Raw genomic sequence first — 21,394 nt, 5'->3', positions numbered from 1 at the left:
AGGGCTCTCACCAGTGACCAACCCTATTGGCACCTTGATCTTGGACTTCCAGCCTCCAGAACTTTGAGAAAATAAATTTCTGTTATTTAAACCACCTGGTCTATGACATTTTATTATGGAAGCAAGAGCAGACTAATACAGAAAGAAATAGTTCTCTAATTCATTAATTATCTGGCTATGTCTGGAATATGAACTGTTGAAAGTGAAGAAATCCCTGGGCCAGGAGTTGGAAAATCTCATAGTATCTCCTCAGTGTACCAGCCAGTGAACTTGCTTGTACCAGAAATTCTTTGAGCCCCAATTTCCTCATCTGTAAAATGGAGATTCTACTCTCTGCTCAGACTATGCCTCTGAGTTATTATGAAGATAAAAGGACTAATACTTTGTAAACTGTAAAGAACTAAGCAAGCATAAGGGAATATCATCAGTGAAATTTTAAGTAGATATGACAGGTACCCAGAAAATACCAGTTTCCTTCAAACAGGCATGGAAAACACTTACAGTATCAAGGCATTGACTAGAGTGACACCCAGAAAAGATTTCAAAGGGCCTGTCCTACCAAATGAAATGTAACTTTCCCACCATAGGCAGAACCCAGGAGATATCTCAGTATCTCCCGACTGAATGGCTCTCGGTGTGCAGTTCTACAGCTCCTTGTCACACATCAACAGCTTTTACAGTCCCTGTCAGTCTTCTTGCCAAGGGATTTCTCCTCTACCTGGAGCATATCTTAGGTGTTTTTTTTCTAACTACTTGGTAATCAAAAGATATGCATTGTAATCCCAAGTCAGCCACATAGTAAGTATGGATACCAGTATGATCAGCCTCCGTGGACTTAGCCTCTTTTTTAAAATATATTTTTATTGATTTCAGAAAGAGGAAGGAGAAGGAGAGAGAGAGAGAGAGAGATCAGTGAGAGAGAGTCATTGATGGGCTGCCTCCTGCACGCTCCCTGCTGAGGATCGAGCCTGCAGCCTGGGCATGTGCCTTGATCAAGAATCCAACCTCGATCTCCTGGATCATAAGTCAATGAACAACTGCTGAGCCACACCAGCCGGGCTGGACATAGCCTTTTTTCTTTTTTTTTAAATATACCTTTATTGATTCAGAGAGAGGAAAGGAGAGGGAGAGAGAGAGAGAGAAACATCAATGGTAAGTGAGTCATCGATCGGCTGCCGCCTGCACGCCCCCCGACTGCGGATGGAGCCCGCAACCCGGGCATGTGCCCTGACGGGGAATCGAACCCTGATGGCCTGAATCCTAGGTCGACGCTCAACTGCTGAGCCACGCCCGGCCCGACTGGACATCGCCTTTTAATCTAGAAAGTAAACATGGTGAGTTATGTTCAAGGTTGCCAAATAAAACATAGGAAGCCTAGTTAAATTTCGATTTATGATTAACAAGCAATTTTATTAAGTATAACTGTGTTCTGTATTTTTATTTGCTAAATTTGACAGTCCTGGCTGAGTAACTTATCAGTTCCAAGACTCCCAGCATGGTATTACTGCAGAAGGCGAAAAGCATAGCAATAGCTGATTGACTTGAGGTTTGTTCTGTGACAGACACTGTTCTTGGTGCTCTGACCTACGTTCTCTAAGCTGATCCTCCACAAAGCCATGTGAGATAGCCTGAAGCTAGAGGGGGCCCGGCCCCGAGACTGTGTGACAGCCTGAAGCTAGAGGGGGCCCGGCCCCGAGACTGTGTGACAGCCTGAAGCTAGAGGGGGCCCAGCCCCGAGACTGTGAGATAGCCTGAAGCTAGAGGGGGCCCGGCCCCGAGACTGTGTGACAGCCTGAAGCTAGAGGGGGCCCGGCCCCGAGACTGTGTGACAGCCTGAAGCTAGAGGGGGCCCAGCCCCGAGACTGTGAGATAGCCTGAAGCTAGAGGGGGCCCGGCCCCGAGGCTGTGAGATAGCCTGAAGCTAGAGGGGGCCCAGCCCCGAGACTGTGAGATAGCCTGAAGCTAGAGGGGGCCCAGCCCCGAGACTGTGTGACAGCCTGAAGCTAGAGGGGGCCCAGCCCCGAGACTGTGAGATAGCCTGAAGCTAGAGGGGGCCCGGCCCCGAGGCTGTGAGATAGCCTGAAGCTAGAGGGGGCCCGGCCCGAGACTGTGGGATAGCCTGAAGCTAGAGGGGCCCGGTCCGAGACTGTGGGATAGCCTGAAGCTAGAGGGGGCCCGGCCCCGAGACTGTGTGACAGCCTGAAGCTAGAGGGGGCCCGGCCCCGAGACTGTGGGATAGCCTGAAGCTAGAGGGGGCCCGGCCCCGAGACTGTGTGACAGCCTGAAGCTAGAGGGGGCCCGGCCCCGAGACTGTGTGACAGCCTGAAGCTAGAGGGGGCCCAGCCCCGAGACTGTGAGATAGCCTGAAGCTAGAGGGGGCCCGGCCCCGAGGCTGTGAGATAGCCTGAAGCTAGAGGGGGCCCAGCCCCGAGACTGTGAGATAGCCTGAAGCTAGAGGGGGCCCAGCCCCGAGACTGTGTGACAGCCTGAAGCTAGAGGGGGCCCAGCCCCGAGACTGTGAGATAGCCTGAAGCTAGAGGGGGCCCGGCCCCGAGGCTGTGAGATAGCCTGAAGCTAGAGGGGGCCCGGCCCGAGACTGTGGGATAGCCTGAAGCTAGAGGGGCCCGGTCCGAGACTGTGGGATAGCCTGAAGCTAGAGGGGGCCCGGCCCCGAGACTGTGTGACAGCCTGAAGCTAGAGGGGGCCCGGCCCCGAGACTGTGGGATAGCCTGAAGCTAGAGGGGCCTGGTCCGAGACTGTGAGATAGCCTGAAGCTAGAGGGGGCCTGGCCCGAGACTGTGAGATAGCCTGAAGCTAGAGGGGGCCTGGCCCGAGACTGTGAGATAGCCTGAAGCTAGAGGGGGCCCGGCCCCGAGACTGTGTGACAGCCTGAAGCTAGAGGGGGCCCGGCCCCGAGACTGTGTGACAGCCTGAAGCTAGAGGGGGCCCGGCCCCGAGACTGTGGGATAGCCTGAAGCTAGAGGGGGCCCGGCCCCGAGACTGTGAGATAGCCTGAAGCTAGAGGGGGCCCGGCCCCGAGACTGTGTGACAGCCTGAAGCTAGAGGGGGCCCGGCCCCGAGACTGTGTGACAGCCTGAAGCTAGAGGGGGCCCAGCCCCGAGACTGTGTGACAGCCTGAAGCTAGAGGGGGCCCAGCCCCGAGACTGTGGGATAGCCTGAAGCTAGAGGGGGCCCGGTCCGAGACTGTGGGATAGCCTGAAGCTAGAGGGGGCCCGGTCCGAGACTGTGGGATAGCCTGAAGCTAGAGGGGGCCCGGCCCGAGACTGTGGGATAGCCTGAAGCTAGAGGGGCCCGGTCCGAGACTGTGGGATAGCCTGAAGCTAGAGGGGGCCCGGCCCGAGACTGTGGGATAGCCTGAAGCTAGAGGGGGCCCGGCCCCGAGACTGTGAGATAGCCTGAAGCTAGAGGGGGCCCAGCCCCGAGACTGTGTGACAGCCTGAAGCTAGAGGGGGCCCGGCCCCGAGACTGTGGGATAGCCTGAAGCTAGAGGGGCCTGGTCCGAGACTGTGAGATAGCCTGAAGCTAGAGGGGGCCCGGGCCCGAGACTGTGAGATAGCCTGAAGCTAGAGGGGGCCCGGCCCCGAGACTGTGTGACAGCCTGAAGCTAGAGGGGGCCCAGCCCCGAGACTGTGTGACAGCCTGAAGCTAGAGGGGGCCCAGCCCCGAGACTGTGTGACAGCCTGAAGCTAGAGGGGGCCCGGTCCGAGACTGTGGGATAGCCTGAAGCTAGAGGGGGCCCGGCCCGAGACTGTGGGATAGCCTGAAGCTAGAGGGGCCCGGTCCGAGACTATGAGATAGCCTGAAGCTAGAGGGGGCCCGGCCCGAGACTGTGTGACAGCCTGAAGCTAGAGGGGTCCCGGCCCCGAGACTGTGTGACAGCCTGAAGCTAGAGGGGGCCCGGCCCCGAGGCTGCCCTCGTTGTTCACAGCAGTGGGAGGCTCAGCCTCAAGGTTAATCCCAAGTGCTGACAGTCCCCTGGAAGCGCGCCCGGAATTCACCGAAGCCCTGACCCTCGCGGCAGAGCTCGTCATAAGCTGAGGAGTACGGGCTCAAACAGCCGCGGGAAGGGCCCCAGAGAGCAGCCGGGGGGCTCCACGGGTTGGATCTCCAGCTGTCCTCTCTCCCCGAGTCACAGGCAGGGCTAACTCTTCCTGGCCATGATGTGTGACATTCACACAGGAAACTGACAGCCAGGGGAGCTCACCTGAGCTCTGTGTCCTTGTTGGGGTTCACAATGACTGCCCTCACCCTGAGATAAAAGCTACTTACCCCTCAGTAAGCATTTACATGCCTAAATGGGACCACTCATAAAACATTTATTTAGTTCATGGGGATGTTTTCTTAAAAACAAAAGCCCAGCCCTGGCCAGAGTGGCTCTGTTTGTTGGGAGAAAGTTGTTCTGAATTTCAGGATGAGGGCCGGAAATGTATAGGCCTCAATGGGCAAGACGGGACACATTCACTCACTTTATACTAAACTGACGACAATCCTGCACCTTTGAGTAAGGCCAACAAGAGGTCCAGCATCACAGGTTTTCATGGCTTCTCCCCCTCACATTCATTACACCAGAACCTTAATCTGAAAAGATAAGGAAGGCATGTGGGTCTCAGTCACCATGCTGACTCTGAGGATGCTCCCTGCGGCCCACAAGGCCCTCCCTAAGGCCTGCGGCTCCTCCCTCAGCACAGGAGCCCCCGGGGACCCCCTCTGCCCGCCCCTCCGCACCAGCAGGCACTGCTCGGAGGCCCTGCCACCCGCAGGGTGCCTTCTCAGCGGCGCCCATTTAGTCACTGCAACACTTCTAGCTTGCTTCTTCCTTCTGTATTGGAGACACCAAGCTTTGGGTGGAGCTATGTGCCACAGAGAACGCAAAGCACCATCAGAGTGTCCGCATGCCCCTCGGGTCCAGGCCAGTTTGCCTGAACATGTTCCACCAAAGTCCGTTCAAGCTCCTTTGGGGCAAGGCGAGCACCGACCTTGGGAAGAAGCCCAACTTAAGTCCTCTCACTTTTTTAGAAAGAACGTACAGCATAGAAAATAATACAAGGTGCAATTAATTTCTCGTAACTTACTCTATGAGCTGGACGTTTGCTTCGGGTGGAAGCTCCCGTTCAGGGTAAACCGGCCCAGCTCTCTTCAGCACTAACTGCCCTCAGTGCTGAGTCACAGCATGTTTTAAACTCACCCCCACACACACTTCTCTACGCCTTCTCTTTTATAAATTAGGAATTTGGCCCAGTAGAGTATATTTGGATTATCCAAGCTCCCAAGTTTTCTCTGGAAATGATGAAGCCAGAGTCCCTCTGGAAAGTGTCACCTAGGAAATGGTCTCGCTGCCTGAGGCAGCCTGAGTCCGGGAGTACCCCCTTCCTGGCAGCATGAGGAGGGCTCATGCAAAATGCTGTGTCAGCAAGGAAGCTGTGATCGCACAACCTGTCCCTATTATCAATGAATTACAAGGCAAATTTTTAAAAACACAACATTGGCTGCCAAGCAAGAGAGAAAAGGGTCAGAGAAACTGGTAGGATTGACAAGCTGTATGAAGACAAAATCTAGTAAGTCAGCAATTATTAGAGACCTGGGAAAGTGGACACAGCTAGTCATGGTAAACTTGGCAAAACCCACGAGCCTCACTGCCCAGGCAGCTCGCTCTAATGAACCAGTTCACTTCCTGCTTGGGTCAAGTTCTCCACACTTTATTTCATTCAATCTATACAGTCATCCTGCAGGGTAATATAATGTTCATCATCATATATAGGAAGAAGTTAGACCTCACATTTCAAAAAGGATTTTATGCCTAGTAAGCCACAGGACTGAGTTTGCTCCAAGGGGATTCTGACTGCAGACCCAGCTCTCTTGCTTGCCTCACTAAATAGCCAATAAAAATGCCGGGCAGATACAGAACTCTACCAGCCCCAAAGAAGTCATGGCAACAGTGCTTATCCAGGTCACTTGATCTTCAGGCCCTTTTGTGCTCAGGTTGGTCTTCATCCATCTGAACATAAGCTAAGGTGTTTCTAGAAGACATGATCTGGAAAATGTCTGCTCCTACCTGGACACAAATTCTGAAGCGTTCCTTCCTGCCAGGCAACTGCTGGCTACTGTTAGGTCAGAAGGCCACTGCCATTCTCATCGGGTATTCACTGGACACATTCATCTCTGGCCACAGCTGGGACACCAAGATTCCAGACGATCTCAATCTCAACCTCTCCCTCTCCCCCTCCCCGCTCCATTCTGTTAGAGAAATGCCAAGTAGGGCTATTAACATCCCCTACACGGGCCTTGTAGTGAAGTCGTTCATCATTTTTTACTGACAACATCTTTGTCCCTGTCTCTGATCACCAGTCACAAGTCAAATGAGAGCTCAGAGAGATCTAAAGAACCAGTGATCACTCCCATTCATCACCTGCGTGATCAGGTGATACTCAGCAGTCATGCTTCTGGAACTCAGGTTCTTCCTCCATCAAGGATCCCAGGTAAAGAAGCTTCTAGATGCCCCCCACCAGCATTTGCCAGGCAAGTCTTGGGGCATCCAAGGGCAGGCCCAAGAGCCTGGGTCAGCCATTGTGTTTACATTCTTTATTCCCCTCACAAACCTGTACATATGTATTACTTTCTTCATTTTAATGTGAGGAAACTGAGAGTCAGAAACTTTACACTGTCTCAGACTACACAGATCATAAGCAGATTATCATTTTCCCTCAGGTCCTTCTGTCTCTGAAACTCACTGCCATGGGTTGGTGCCCCCTGAAAATTCATATATTGAAACGCTAACCCCAATGTCACTGCATCTGGAGATAAGGTCTTTACAAAGTAATTGAGGTTAAATGAGGTCACAAGGGCGGAGCCCTAATCAGATAGGACTGCGGCTTTATAAGAAACAAAATATCAATCTCTATCAATCTCTCTCTCTCTCCCTCTCTCTCCCCACCACCACATATGAGGACACAGTGAGCAGGTGGCCATCTGCAAGCCAAGAAGAGGGCTCTCACCAGGGACCAACTATCAAGCACCTTGATTTTCAAGCAGCCTCCAGAAATGTAAAAAATAAATGTATTTTGTTTAAACCACACAGTCTGGCATTTTGTTAGAGCAGGCAGAGATGACTAAGACACTCACTCTCTTTCCTCTACATCACTATCGTGTGTATATGTGTGTGTATGTGTGAGTGTGTACGTGCGTGTGTGGGTGAATGTGTGCTTGAGTTGTGAATGTGTGTGTGCACATCTGTGCATGTGTGTGTGCATGCACATGTGTGCCTGTGTGTGTATGAGTGTGTGAGTGTGTGTATGTGTGTGCTTGTGTGTGTGTGACTGTGAGTGTAAATGTGTGTATGTGTATGTGTGTGTGTGAAGTGGCTTCCAGGCCACTTTATTCTCCCCACAAATACTAATTTCCACCTATGAGCCCTGGGCTGTGTATGGAAAATAGAAATGACGGGGAGAAACAGATCTGGCCCCACCCTCATCGGGCTTCTGTCTAGAGGAAGAGGTCAACAAGAACCCAGCCATCACACACACGCAGGCATGTGGTCACTGACATCAGGTTCTCTGATCCCCACGTCCATCAGTCCATCAGGCAGAGACAACTTGTGACCACGCTCAAGATTCATCTTCCCCAGTAGTTCTCACTCTCTAGGCGAATTAATAGGTACATAATGGCATTAATTAAAGAAGGGCAGGGTTCGCCCCACCCGCAGCTCGGATCCATCCAAGTCTCAGCCAGGGTAAGTCTGGACCCTGGGATGCAGCACTTTGTCTCAAAATGAAAATGACTCTGGGAGCGGTAAGCACTGTAAGTTGTACCGAGGTGTCAAACCTAGAAACAGACATCCCTGAGAGAAATTTTGCCAACAGTGTTTGTCCAGATATTTCCTACGGTATCATTTTGCCTCTGCCTGTCCTGGAGAACTATGGCTTCTGAAATGCAATATGAGTTTAAAGTCTTACTAAGGTAATTTTATTTCCATTTTATGTCTCCTGTACATTTTAGATAGTTTCAACTGCCTTGAGAAAAAATATTAGAAATGAAGTTTGCAACATTTCCTTTGCAGGAAAATTCTATGCTATTAGCTGTTGGGGGGTAGGTTACTTATGACAGAATGATTAAGAGAATTTTTAAATAATTGCTACTCAGTGCTCCAGTTTAGAATTTGATGTTGGAGTTTGAAAGGGCAGAGTTGGCAGAAACTTTGACATCTTAAATAAATTGTAAGAGAACACTTTCATCATATTTAGAAGTGCATTATTTTCAGAACCAGAGAGAGTCTCTCTCAAGAGCACTTTATGCCTTTAACTGCTGCAGAGTGAGCAAGTAACCTCGTTTCTGAGCCCCCTGCAATGGAAGTGGCTGCTGGTGCAGGTCCCCAAGATCTTTAAGGAAAAGCAATAGAGAATCTGATTGGATAGGTCACAGGGACCTGCCTAAGGCCAGCATCGCGTGGAATAAAGTGCCTCTGCATTGGCCTGGGTGGCCTTCTCTGCCATGGGCTGTACCTCTGTCCCCCAGGGAAGTTAGAGATAAAGTTGGAATGACTGTGGCTCAGAGCTCTGAAGCTCTCTTCTTCTTATGTGGAACAAGAAGGTACCCAGAGATCTGATGGAGGAGGTAGCTTCCCTGTACTAGAGGAGACGATGGCATGACAGAGGCGGTGCTTAGTCTCTCATTGAGTCACCTGATGCTGGACAGGGCCGATTGCACACCAGGGACAGGCTTCAGTGGGGAATGCGGGCACTGCCAGTGAGCAGGGATCTATTAGAATAGAATCACCTAGAAATACCTACAATTCCAGGCACTTCTCCCTCCTGCTAAAAACCTTCCAATGGCTTCCTGCTGCTCGCAGACTAGAACTTACACTTCTCAGCATGGCACACTTCCACCTAAGTAGCTCTCTAGCCACCTTGGCTCCTTCCCCTACTTGGCAATCAGGATGACACCATACTCTCCTCCTCTGGGGGTCTGTTCCCATATTACCTCCCTCCTACCTTCCTCCCACCTTTGAGTACCTGTTTATCTTTCAAGTTTTGACCCAAGCCTACTGTTACCTTCCCTTTCTGGGTGTGCACTTGTTCCACCAGGCAGAGCAGCTCTCCAACACCCTCCATCACTCCACTGCAGCACTCTTAATGTCGAGTCTGGCGATGCTGAGTGTAAAGAGGTTGTATATGAAATTTAAAACAGAGAAAGGAAAGTTTGTAAGTCAGGACTCAAAACTAAAGTGAATCAGAAAAGCCTCTGAGATCTCTGGAGGTATTGGGAAAGATCACAGCTTTGGGGTTCAAAACAATCTGATTAAATCTTGAAAAATACGGTAGTTCAAAAGAGACTGAAAAAATTTTAGGTTATCCATCCAAAAACACACACACACACACACACACACACATACATATATGGAATTGAAGAACTGGCATTGTTAAAATGGTCATATTACCTAAATTAATGCAACCCCTGTCAAAATCCTAATGGCATCCCTCACAGAAATAGAACAAAAGATCCTCAAATTTCTATAGAACAACAAAAGCCCCAAATAACCAAAGAAATCATGAGTTAAAAGAACAAAGCCAGAGGTATCATGCTCCCTGACTTCAAATTGTACTGTAAAACATCAGTAATCAAGATAGCATGGTATTGGTAGAAAAGAAGACACACAAACTAATAGAACAGAATTGAGAGACAAGAGATAGACCCACACATATATGGGCAACAAATTTTCAACAAAGGAGCCAAAAGTATACAACAGAGAAAGAAAAACTTCTTTAATAAATGGTGTTGGGGAACCTGGAAAAACCACATACAAAAGAATAAAACTAGACTGCTGATACCATACATAAAAATTAAATCAAAATGGGTTAAAGACTTGAATGTAAGACCTGGAACAATAAGGTACATAAAAAAAAAAACATAGGTCCTAAACCTTTGTCTCAGCATGATCTTTGTGAAACTTACCCCAAAAGCATGGGAAGTAAACTGCAAAATTAAATAAATGACACTACATCAAACTAAAAAGCTTCTGCACAGAAAAAAAAACCATCAACAAAACAAAAAGGCAACTCACCAAATGGGAAAATATATTTGCAAACAACATCTCCAATAAGGAGCTAATATCCAAAATATGTAAAGAACTCATACAACTGAACAACAAGAACAACAAAAACACAATTTGATTAAAAAATAGTCAAAGGACCTGAATAGACACTTTTCCAGGGAAGACATATGATGGCCAACAGATATGTAAAAATTGCTCAACATCATTAGCTATAAAAGAAATGTAAATCAAAACTACAATGAGATAACTGTTAGAATTGCCATTATCGCCCAGCCGGGCATGACTCAGCTGTTGAGCATCCACCTAGGATCCAGGCAATCGGGGTTCGATTCCCAGTCAGGGCACATGCCAGGTTGTGGTCTCGATCCCCAGTCGGGGGCATGCAGGAGGCAGCTGATCAATGACTCTCCCACCATCGATGTTTCCATCTCTCTCTCTCCCTCTCCTTTCCTCTCTCTGAAATCAATAAAGATATATTAAAAAAAAAAAAAAAGAATTGCCATTATCAACAAGACAAGTAATAACAAGTGTTAGAGAGGTTGTGAAGAGAAGAGACCTCTCATTCTCTGCTGGTTGGAATGTAAATTGCTGCAGCCATTATGGACAACATATGGTATTTCCTCAAAAAATTAAGAAACCTGGTACCATGTGACCCAGCAATCCCTCTTCTGGGTATGCACTTGAAATTTTTGAAATGGTCTTTTAAAATCAATTATGTTTCTCAACAATTTTCTTGATCAATTTGGAAATTTGGTACTTTTTCTGGGTTTGAAGCATATCTTTTCCAGAGTGTGAGGCATTGTTTTTTGCTAATGTTTTCAAGTAAACAATACCTGAAAGTAATACATGTGTATGATTAACATCTTCTAAAATAATGTTTTCCTAGAAATAGAAAAACTGGCTTCATGGGTAGAAAATTAATGTTGAAGGCCTGTAATAGTGTGAATTCTTCAGCTTGAAGGTAGGTGAGGTCAAAGTCTATCACCTGGAAACTGTGGCAGATGGGTAGAAGACTTTAGAGAGGAGAATTTACTGTTATGAGTCCAGCATGGTGTATAATTAGTATTTTTAGCTTTTTACACTCAAACTTCATCTTCTTTTAAAGAATAGTTTTTATTGATTTTCAGAGAGAGAGGAAGAGAGAAGAGAAAAACAGGATGTGAGAGCATAACATTGATCAGCTGCCTTCTGCACAGCCTCTACTAGGGATTGAATAATTGAACCAGGAACCTCTGGGTGTATGGGATGACACACAACCAACTGAACCACACCAGCTAGGACAGACTGAGACTTCATTTTGCTAGCACACTAAAAGCATCTCCTCCTATTGGGAGGTGGGATGGGGAGACACATGAGCTAAGCTAAGTGAGAATAGAAGGAATATACCTCAATGTAATAAAATACATATATGACAAAACCACAGCCAACATCATACTCAATGGGCAAAAACTACAAGTGGTCCCCTTAAGATTGGGACAAGACAAAGATGTCCAATTTTACCTCTCTGAACCAACATAGAACTGGGAGTCCTAGACACAGCAATCAGACAAGAAGAAATAAAACCATTTAAATTAGAAGGGAAGGAGTAAAACTGTCATTATTTGCAGATTAAATGATATAGTATATAGAGAAAGCTAAAGATTCCACCAAAAAATACTAGAACCAATAAATGTATTCAGTAAGGGAGCAGCATACAAAATACATATACAGAAATTGGTTGCATTTGTATACACCAGTAATAAACTATCAGAAGGAAAGCTAAAAATTAATCTCATTCACAATTGCTTCAAAAAGAATAAAATACCTAGGAATAAAGTTAACCAAGTATGTTAAAGACCTGTACTTGGAAAATTATAAGACACTGAAGAAAGAAATTGAGGAAAATACAAATAAGTGGAAGCATATACCATGTTCATGGATAGGAAGAATTAACATCATTAAAATGTTCATACTACCCAAAGCATCTACAGTTTCAATGTAATTCCTATCAAGATATCAATAGAGTATTCACAGAACTGGAACAAATGTTACAAAAGTTAATATGGAACCATAAAAGATACAATAGCAACAGCAATCATGAGAAAGAAGAACAAAGCTGGAGGAATCATACTACCAGATATCAAATATATTACAACTACATGGTAATCAAAATGGCATGGTACTGACATAAATACAAACATATAGATCAATGAAACAGAAAAGAGAGCCCTGAAATAAGTCCATGCCTTTGTAGTCAATTAATATTTGACAAAGGAGGAAAAAACATACAATGGACTAAAGATAGTCTATTCAATAACTGTGTTGGGAAAACTGGACAGATATGTGCAAAAATGAAATTAGACCACCATCCTACACCATACACAAGAATAAACTCAAAATACACTAAAGACTTAAATATTAGACAAAAAAAAACACACACCATAACAATCCTAGAAAACATGGGCAGTAAAATCTCAGACTTTTCTCATAGCAATGTTTTTTCTGACATATCTCCTCAGGCAAGGGAAACAAAAAATAAATAAATAAACAAATGGGACTACATCAAACTAAAGAGTTTTTTCATGGCAAATGAAACTATCAACAAAATGAAAAGACAACCCATTGAATTGGAAAACACGTTTGCAAATGATACATCTGATAAGGGGTTAATATCCAAAAATTATAAGGGACTTATAAATCTCGGCACTGAAAAAAACACACCATACAAACCTAAATAGACACTTCTCCAAAGAGGACATACAGATGGCCAATAGGCATATGAAAAGATGCTAAATATAACTAATCATAAGAGTGATGCAAATTAAAACCACAATGAGATATCACACCTGTCAGAATGGCTCCATCAACAAACGACAAGTGTTGGCAAGATTGTGGAGGAAAGGGAACCCTTGTGCACTGTTGGTGGGAATGCAGACTGGTGCAGCCACTGTGGAAAGCAGTATGGAGTTACCTCAAAAAATTAAAAATGGAACTGCCTTATGGCTCAGTGATTCCACTTCTGGGAATTTATCTGTAGAAACATAAAACACTAATTTGAAAGAATATATGCACCCCTATATTCATAGCAGCATTATTTACAATAGCCAAGATTTGGAAACAGCCCATGTGTCCATCAATAGATGAGTGGATAAAAAAGCAGTGATACATGTTCACAATGGAATGCAACTCTGCCGTAAAGAGGAATAAAATTTTACTCTTAGCGACAGCATGGATGGATCTGGAGAACTTTATCCTAAGTAAAATAAAACAGTCAGATAAAGGCAAGTACCATATTGTTTCATTCACATGTGGAATTTAATGAATAAACTGAACTATTCAGCAAAATGGAGATAGACCCATAGATAGAAAGCAGGCAGACAGTTCTCATGGGGGGTGAGGGGAATGCGTAAAATGGAAAAAAGAGAACCCATGGACATGGAGCTGTGTGGTGATGGGAGCGGTGAGAGAGCAGAAGGTGGAGGTGGAAGAAGGCATAGAGGGGATAAATGGTGACAGAAAAAATAAAATAAATAAAAAAATTTTTAAAAATTGAATGTACAGTAACATCAGTATAACATTAAAATAGTGTTAACTTTTTAAAAGTTAAGGGAGATCTATAGAGTAATGTGTATGTTGAAATTTAAGGTAATACTCATAAAATAACCCTACAGAGTTTATAAGGATATAGACCTATTGAAGGACACATGTCAAGCATATTTTAGTGAATAGCTATGCAGAGGATTGTAATTTAGAATTATAGGAGGAAAATTAATTAAGGATGAAGCCTTATATAGTAAAATGAGTTTGTGTGTTATGAAATGAAGAGTATTATTAAGTGAAATCTCAGCACTTGCTGTTCAACAGGGGAATAAAGAAAGAAGAGACATTGAATATCTTAAACTCACTTTTTCACTAGATGTTTAACATTGTTATGGTGAGACCTTCCTGACATTGAGTGATCTTAACATTTGTGAACATGTTATGTCACATAAGTTGCTGATAGCTTCCTAATTATGACAGGCTCTAAGTTACATGAAAAATCAGGAACTTGTGCACTGAACTTCACAGCACTAACGCAGCTCCATTTTGATCATTGGAAGTAATCAAGCTGCTTTGTTACCATTCTTCTTGTAGAAAATGCATTACCCCTCCTTGAAGTGTACCTACAGCATTGGCCTGTCACTCTTCAACCCTGAACTTGCTTTCAGGTGGTGGGAAGGGTCCACAGCTCACACTGTTAACCAGCATTAGCTCCTCTCAGGTTAATAGGTGATGGTAGTCTGGCCGGGCGTGGCTCAGCGGTTGAGCGTCAACCTAGGATCCAGGCGATCAGGGTTCAATTCCCAGTCAGGGCACATGCCTGGGTTGCAGGATCAATCCCCAGTCAGGAGCCTGCAGGAGGCAGCAAGTCAATGACTCTGTCATCATTGATGTTTCTATCTCTCTCTCCCTCTCCTTTCCTTTCTCTGAAATCAATAAAGATATATTAAAAAAAAAAAAAAATAGGTGATGGTGGAGTTGACATGTCAGCCACAGGTGGCTCAGGTGTTGAAGTTTCTCACTTATTTCTTTATCCTAGTGATGCTGTCCTGCTCCTTTCTTGAACCATTGAGCCAGAGGCATTGTTAAAAGTCTTTATAATCAACTCAACATGCAAGACAAATGGGGAAGATCTCCCAGAATTTCAGTGCAAACACAGAGAGATGATTTTACAAGAGTGACATGAACACCCACAGCAGACTTTGACGACCCCATGGTCACTTAAGCCTCTGAATGGCAGCTGGTTGTGGTGGACATTGAGGTGCACCACTCAGTTCCTTTCAAGAAATGACTCATTGCCCAGCTTTCAAGACTGCGGTTAGTAGGTAGCCCCCAGCTTATGGCTCCTTCGAGATCCCCTTAAGCATTACCACCAAGGTCTCACTCTAGGTGGGAGAACCTCCAGTCAATGACTGAGCAAGGCCATTGCCATTTCTGCCCCCTCCGTGTGAGACACCTCTAAAGGGAGATCCTTTCTCGAAAATCTCAAATTTCTCAGTTCTGCATAATTATCTGATGCTTCCCACAAGCCCAACCCCATTTCCTCCCCTTTTATTTATATAAGTGTTACCCCCAAAAAACCTGCAATGCTTGTAGCTCCATCTTAGGTCTGCTTCGAGTGTTCTATCTGTGACACTGGCAGCTGATGAAAGTGTCATTGACACATTTTCATATTCTTGGGGAATTTGATCAGACTCTAAGGGAGGACAAGTCTGCAAAAACTCTAAAATTATATAAAAAATGTGTGTGTACACATGTGAATTTTTCTAAAGGATTCTTAGATTTTAAAAAGACCCTTAAAGGCATCTGTCACATAGAATGATCGTTGTCAACTCTTTTCAATATCCATTCAATCCCTTGACTTTTAACAGAGAACAGAAATGTCAAGATAGAGATTCATTATCTCACTTCCATTTCAGCAAAGCTTCAGCAGGTGACCGTGTTACCAAATAGGAAGAGGTGGTCTCCACACTCCTTCAGTCAACATCATGACTGGAGCTTGGACTATGAGGTAGAAGTCAATTGTTGATGACAGGAAAATAAACTAGAAGCCTATATCCTTGAGTATCGTGAGGCAACATTCTAGGTACAGACTGACTAGGTTTGTAGAAAGAAGAAATAAACTACTACCTTTTTTAAGTCATAGTTTTTTGGGGTTTTCTATCCCTTGCAGCTGAATCTAATTCTAACCAATCCAGAGTTCACAGCTCCAAAAAGATTGGTAATAGTTCCTTAAATTAAACTAATTTGCAAACTTCTTGCATTCAGAACTCTCTTTAAAAAAAAAAAAAAAAAAAAAAAGGTTTATTTTTAGAGAGAGAGGAAGGGAGAGGGAGAGAGAAACATAGGTGTGAAAGGGAAACATCGATTGGCTGCCTCCTGCACACCCCCTGCTGGGGATCGAGCCCACAATTTGGGCATGCGCCCTGACCAGGAATCCAACCAGCAACCTTGCAGTGCGTGGGAGGACACCCAACCAACCGATCCACACTGGCCAGGGCCAGATCTACCTCTTACTCATTCTGCACACCACCATACTTGGCATCCATTTGAAATTCAATACCTATTTTGATCTTGAAAAATGTGTGGTCAATGTCTGGGCCCCACAAATTGTTGAGAACTACACATTTCTGTTCAAGTGTTTCCATTTAATTTGTTTCTGAATTGAACACAAGCCTCTTAGGCTATAAATCCCAGGATGTGAGCTTTTGTCATCAAACTGTTGAATATGTCCCGTGATATCTACTTTAACCTCAAAATCTCATCTGGTTCCAATATTATTTCAGGGCTGATTTAAACTGTATACAGTTATCCAGCTTTCTAAAATGGAATTGCCTTTTTATAATGGAAAAGATGTTCCCTTTATTGAATCTCCGTGAAAGCACTAAGCAGATGACAAGCAGTCTGTCGCAAGATAGAGCACTGACTGGGAAATTACTATACCTTAATGAACATCCCCCTTTTCTGCACTAGCCAAATCACAGCAGCCTAGGATTCAAAAGAGCTAAAATAAGAATATTGAAAGTAGATATTTCAGGACAACCATAACAAAGAACATTTCCAAGTTTTCTTTTTAAGTTCTGGTGTTCACCCATAACTCATTCTGAATCTTTCCCACTAAATACCAGCTCTCAGTTACTTGAGAGGTATAAAATCTCCCCAGTTTTCTACTGTTGAATCCCCATATGTCATTAGGATAAAACAACCTCAATCTGAACCAAGTGCCTCTGGCTGGTTTGGTATCTTACAGGGGAAATCTGAAACTTCACGCAGTCATGTCAGTAAAGGCTTTGGAAATGAGCCCTTTTCCTTTTATGGCAGCTATTCCAGTCACTTCTCTGTTCTCTGGCAAGTCTAAACAACAGCTTAACCACTTTTGTACTTTGTTCAAAGAGTGGATGAGAGAAGTTATTCAAGGACATGGATCTAATGCTTGAAGTCCCATCGCTTTCCCCACAACGAATTACAAGCTCTGCAAGATGCAGAAAGAAAGTCACCGCCCCTGATGTCTTAACTTCCTCCGTGCCACCCTGGCCACCGCAGAAGCCTCTGGGTGCTGGCAGCTGTGCCGACTCTGCCCAGCATTCTCGCAGGGCACAGGCCCCAGGCCCTCCGCGGCTGTCCTGTTCAGCTGTGGTGGGTCCTGGGCCGACACAGAAGTGGGGACGTGTCAGCTGTGCCTGCGCTGCTTTCTTGGAGCCTCAACCATGCTTGTGACCAGGCGGCAGAAATCGCCAGGGGAAGCCTTGCACTTCAGTAATCCTTTTAAAGAGAGGGAGAGTGCACAAAATTCTGACGGGGGGAGCCCAGACCAAGGAGTGGTTTTCTTTAGAAAACATTTCTACAAAAAACATGGGAATAGAAGTAATTTAAAATGTTCAAGACATATTAAATGCACGACTGACTCCAAATTGCCACTTAACATGCTTTGTATTATAGGATATAAAAACTACCCCCGTCTATGGAATTAAGCTGACACCCAGGAAACAATCACAGCTTCCCATATTCAATGTCCCACTATTTTCTGGTTGTACCAAAAAATAAACCACAAGCAAATGATTTCACCTCTTTAAAAAAAAAAAAAAAAATTTACACTTAAAAAAATGGGATGAGGTAGAATTCCCTCTTTCTTAAAAATGTTTCTAGAGCTACTGAAAAAACTGCATTTACAAAATAGTTGATAAAAATATTCCCCTGCGTTGTACAAGAAGGGAGACAGGGATCACTGGTGAGACAGGGTATGTGACACTCTTCAGGCGTGGCTTCCTCCGGCCCGCTTCACCCGAGGCTGGGCTCTCTTCGTGTTTAGTTTCTCCTCTCCCGCAGGCGTGGTCTTGCCCTCCGTGTGAGAATCTTGGGCAGTCTGTACCATCCTCGCGTGGCAGTTTTCCTAGTAACTTTGTTAATGTGCTGTGAGAGATTGAAAATTGGATTATGTAGTATATATATTAAATTGTGAATTGGTGGGATTTTGATTTAACAGCGGATCAACACTTGAAGATATTGGTACTTGACAACCTATTAAGGGAAATTCGCCTCCAAATTTTAAGCTGGAAAGCCACTGAAGTAACTGTTTAGAAAGAATCGCATCCACATGACTTTGCATTTTTGGTACGTATGTTAAGAATTGTGTACAAATTGAAATGTCTTTGTAGTTATTCTCAAAACAAACCATAAAATCTTTATGAAAAAAAAAGAAAGGGAGAGAAATGGCCCAGAGCTCCTCGTGTAGTGCACCCCTGGAGAGGGCAGCCTGCGGCCGGGAAGACGGAGAGTGAGTCTGCGGTAAGTCACTCGCCCTACTTTCTGGATCTGTAAATTGAGGATAATAGGACCCAACTCTTAGAACTAATATGAAGACCAAAGGAGTTAAAATTTGTAAAGTGCTTGGAACAATGCTTGGCACATGGTAAGAATTAAATAAATATTTGTTATATACATTTTTGTTTAAATTTCACCCAATAAAGGATCCATCCAAGTTTTCTTACATAGAAATGGGCCTTTAAATTAATGGATGTCTTCTCACAAGATTTTGGTCCTGTTTCTATTTTCCAATATTGAGTTCACCTCACATAAACCAGATTCCACTGAGCTCATTTCAGCTGCCTCACTCACACAGGGCCACCCGGGAACAAGGCCCTGAGCCACCCCACCCTCGGGACGCCGTCACTGAAAGGCAGGAACGAGACACTGTGTGTCAGGCGCACCTATCACTCTGAGCTTGGCTGCACATGTCCCTGTCTATAACTAATTAACCTAGGAGCTGTCATCCAGCTTCAACAGCCTATAAACAAATAATTTAAAATAAATGGCTGAATGCAGTGACTGAAAGGAAAACTGCAAAGCGTTGTGAGAGCCCGAGGAGGAAAGACATTTGTCAGCCTTTCTCTAGGGTTAGTTATAGGCTGTGCATACTGTCTCATCTTAAATCATTGCCTTTTCTCTACCAATTCAAAGTATTTAAGGCATGCAGATTAGGGTCAGGGAAGTGTTATTTAATATAAATTAGTATAATTTAAATTATGAGATATTTTCTAATTTTACTTAATGAGCTTTAAAACATGGAGTTTATCAAGTAGAAGTCCTTTTTTAACAGTAAAAGGGAATGTTTTGTACCTGGCCTAAGTCACACAGGCCTCTATCTTAGGGAATCTAAATTGCCTTAACTTTGGATCCCACCAACTTAAGCAAGACCTCTGACCCACTGTAAACTCCCTGTCCCGGGAGTCCCAAGGAGGGGTCTCCCATGTGCTCAACCACCAGCCTACTCTCCACCAGCCACGCTGCTCCCAGGCGCTTCTAATGCCAGCCTGGAAACAGCAGTCTTCCTGCCAGCTGGGACGGGATCCTCAAGGCACAGACTTTATGAAGCTTGCTAAAACCTTTATTCTCAAAGGAACGGGACAAGCCAATAGTAGGTGTCTCATCACAGGCCTTGAGCTCTGATAATAATTTTCTTCTATTTTTTATTTTAATTTACCTTTATTGTTGAAAGTATTACAGATGCCCTCCCTTTTTTACAATATTCTTCCTCTATAACTCTTGATCCCTCGCTACTATACCGGACAGAGAGTAAATGTCAGTGACTACTCAGTCCCCATTGCTCACTGGCGCGTCAGTCTGCGCTGGCTACGGTGACGCTGCCCGCGGGCTGCTGTGTCCATGGGTAGGTAGGTAACGAGGCCCTGCAGCTGAGTCTCCCAGCACCGGCCTGGCCGCTGGAATTCAGGTGAAAGCGGGTACGGAGGGAGTCTGCTGGGGCGACCAAGGCTCTCCTGGGCACATCCCTGAGCGGGGAACCAGGCCGCCTCCTTTCCCTCCTGGCAGCCAGAGGTGAGACTGGGGCTCAAAGAGTTTTCTCTTTTCTCATAAAAGATGCATTTCACATGACAGCTAGAAAGGGAAGGAAGAAAATTATCTATGAAGAGGGAGAGGCTGGGACCTGAAGACTCTGCAGAGCTCAGCATTTTTTAAGAGCTCTTAATGATCCTATGAAAAGTGGGTTTCGTGACTCGCTTTCCGTTCCTCTCTTTTTGTGACTGTCATGCTGCTGGTCACCTGACGGAGTGGCCGGACCGTCTGGGGGAGGGGCACACAGGTGTGCTGTGCTGGAGCTGGAAGGCTGCACCAGAGGGAGTTTGAGGAAACCCCAGGAAACTGCTGACGACATTTCACATGTAGGAGATCATCAGGGGGGCCCAGATCTGAGAAGAAAGCGGGTCGAATGCCTTGGGACCAACCCCAGGTGCAGCGGTGATGGGCGTCCACCCCAGCCCCTTGCGACAGATTGGGGGGGGGGGTGAATGGATGTGGCTGTGTCTGAATGTATTAATGAGTGTGTGTGACTGTGTGAACACGAATGTTAATGTGCATGAACGATTGTGAACGGGTGTGTATGATTGGGGAGGGCATGAAACGGGGAGTTCTTTCATTGTAATTTCAAGGCCTTAAATTTAGACCTTGGGTCTGGTCTCAAATGAGGTTAAAGTCACGGGGAGACACCCTTGAACAATGATGCCATCCACTTCTAACATGACCTAGAGTGGACATATCACCAACACTGCCCTATAAGTTACTACTTTACAAAGTAAATTTTACTACTTTCTTTTGATAGCACAATTATCATATGAAATAGATTATTTGGAGTTAAAACATTTATTAATATAAACATTTAAAATAGACCACCATTTGCCCTAGCCAGTTTGCTCAGTGGTTAGAGCACCGACCTGAGGACTGAAGGGTCCCAGGTTCGATTCTGGCCAAGGGCATGTGCCTGGGTTTCTGGCTCAATCCCTGGCCCAGGGGGGGCACATGCAGTATGCAACCAATTTATGTGTCTCTCTCACATCAATGTTTCTCTCTCTCTCTCCCCCTTCCACTCTCTCTGAAAAGCAATGGAAAAAATACCCTCTGGTGAAGATTAAAAAAAATAAATAAAATAGGTTACCATTTTAAGCCCCGTTGGCACTTCTCAGCTGGCTCCTTCACGGGCTGCTCCTGTCACTGCCGGTAGATAGGGTCACCATGTGGGTTCTATCCGTCAGCTGCAGGTGGCTGTGAATTGGGCAGGGCTGGTGGGCTGTCCTCAGATGTGCAAGAAGCCAGTAGCCTGGGTGTGCATCTCTTTGCTATGCACACACAGTGGCAACTCCCCACACACAGCTTCCTTTGCTTCCCTTAATGGTCCTGTAAGGTCGACGGGAGGGACCAAGGCTTGTCCAAGGCTGCTCAATGCACCTCAGACCACAGGCTCTTCTCATCAATGTGTGCCCAGAGGCTTCCTGAGCAGGAGTTCAGGTAGCCTGAGCA

This window comes from Miniopterus natalensis, chromosome 6 (assembly GCF_054644295.1).
Source record: "Miniopterus natalensis isolate mMinNat1 chromosome 6, mMinNat1.hap1, whole genome shotgun sequence".
NCBI lineage: Eukaryota > Metazoa > Chordata > Mammalia > Chiroptera > Miniopteridae > Miniopterus > Miniopterus natalensis.
This window is presented reverse-complemented; position numbering follows the sequence as displayed.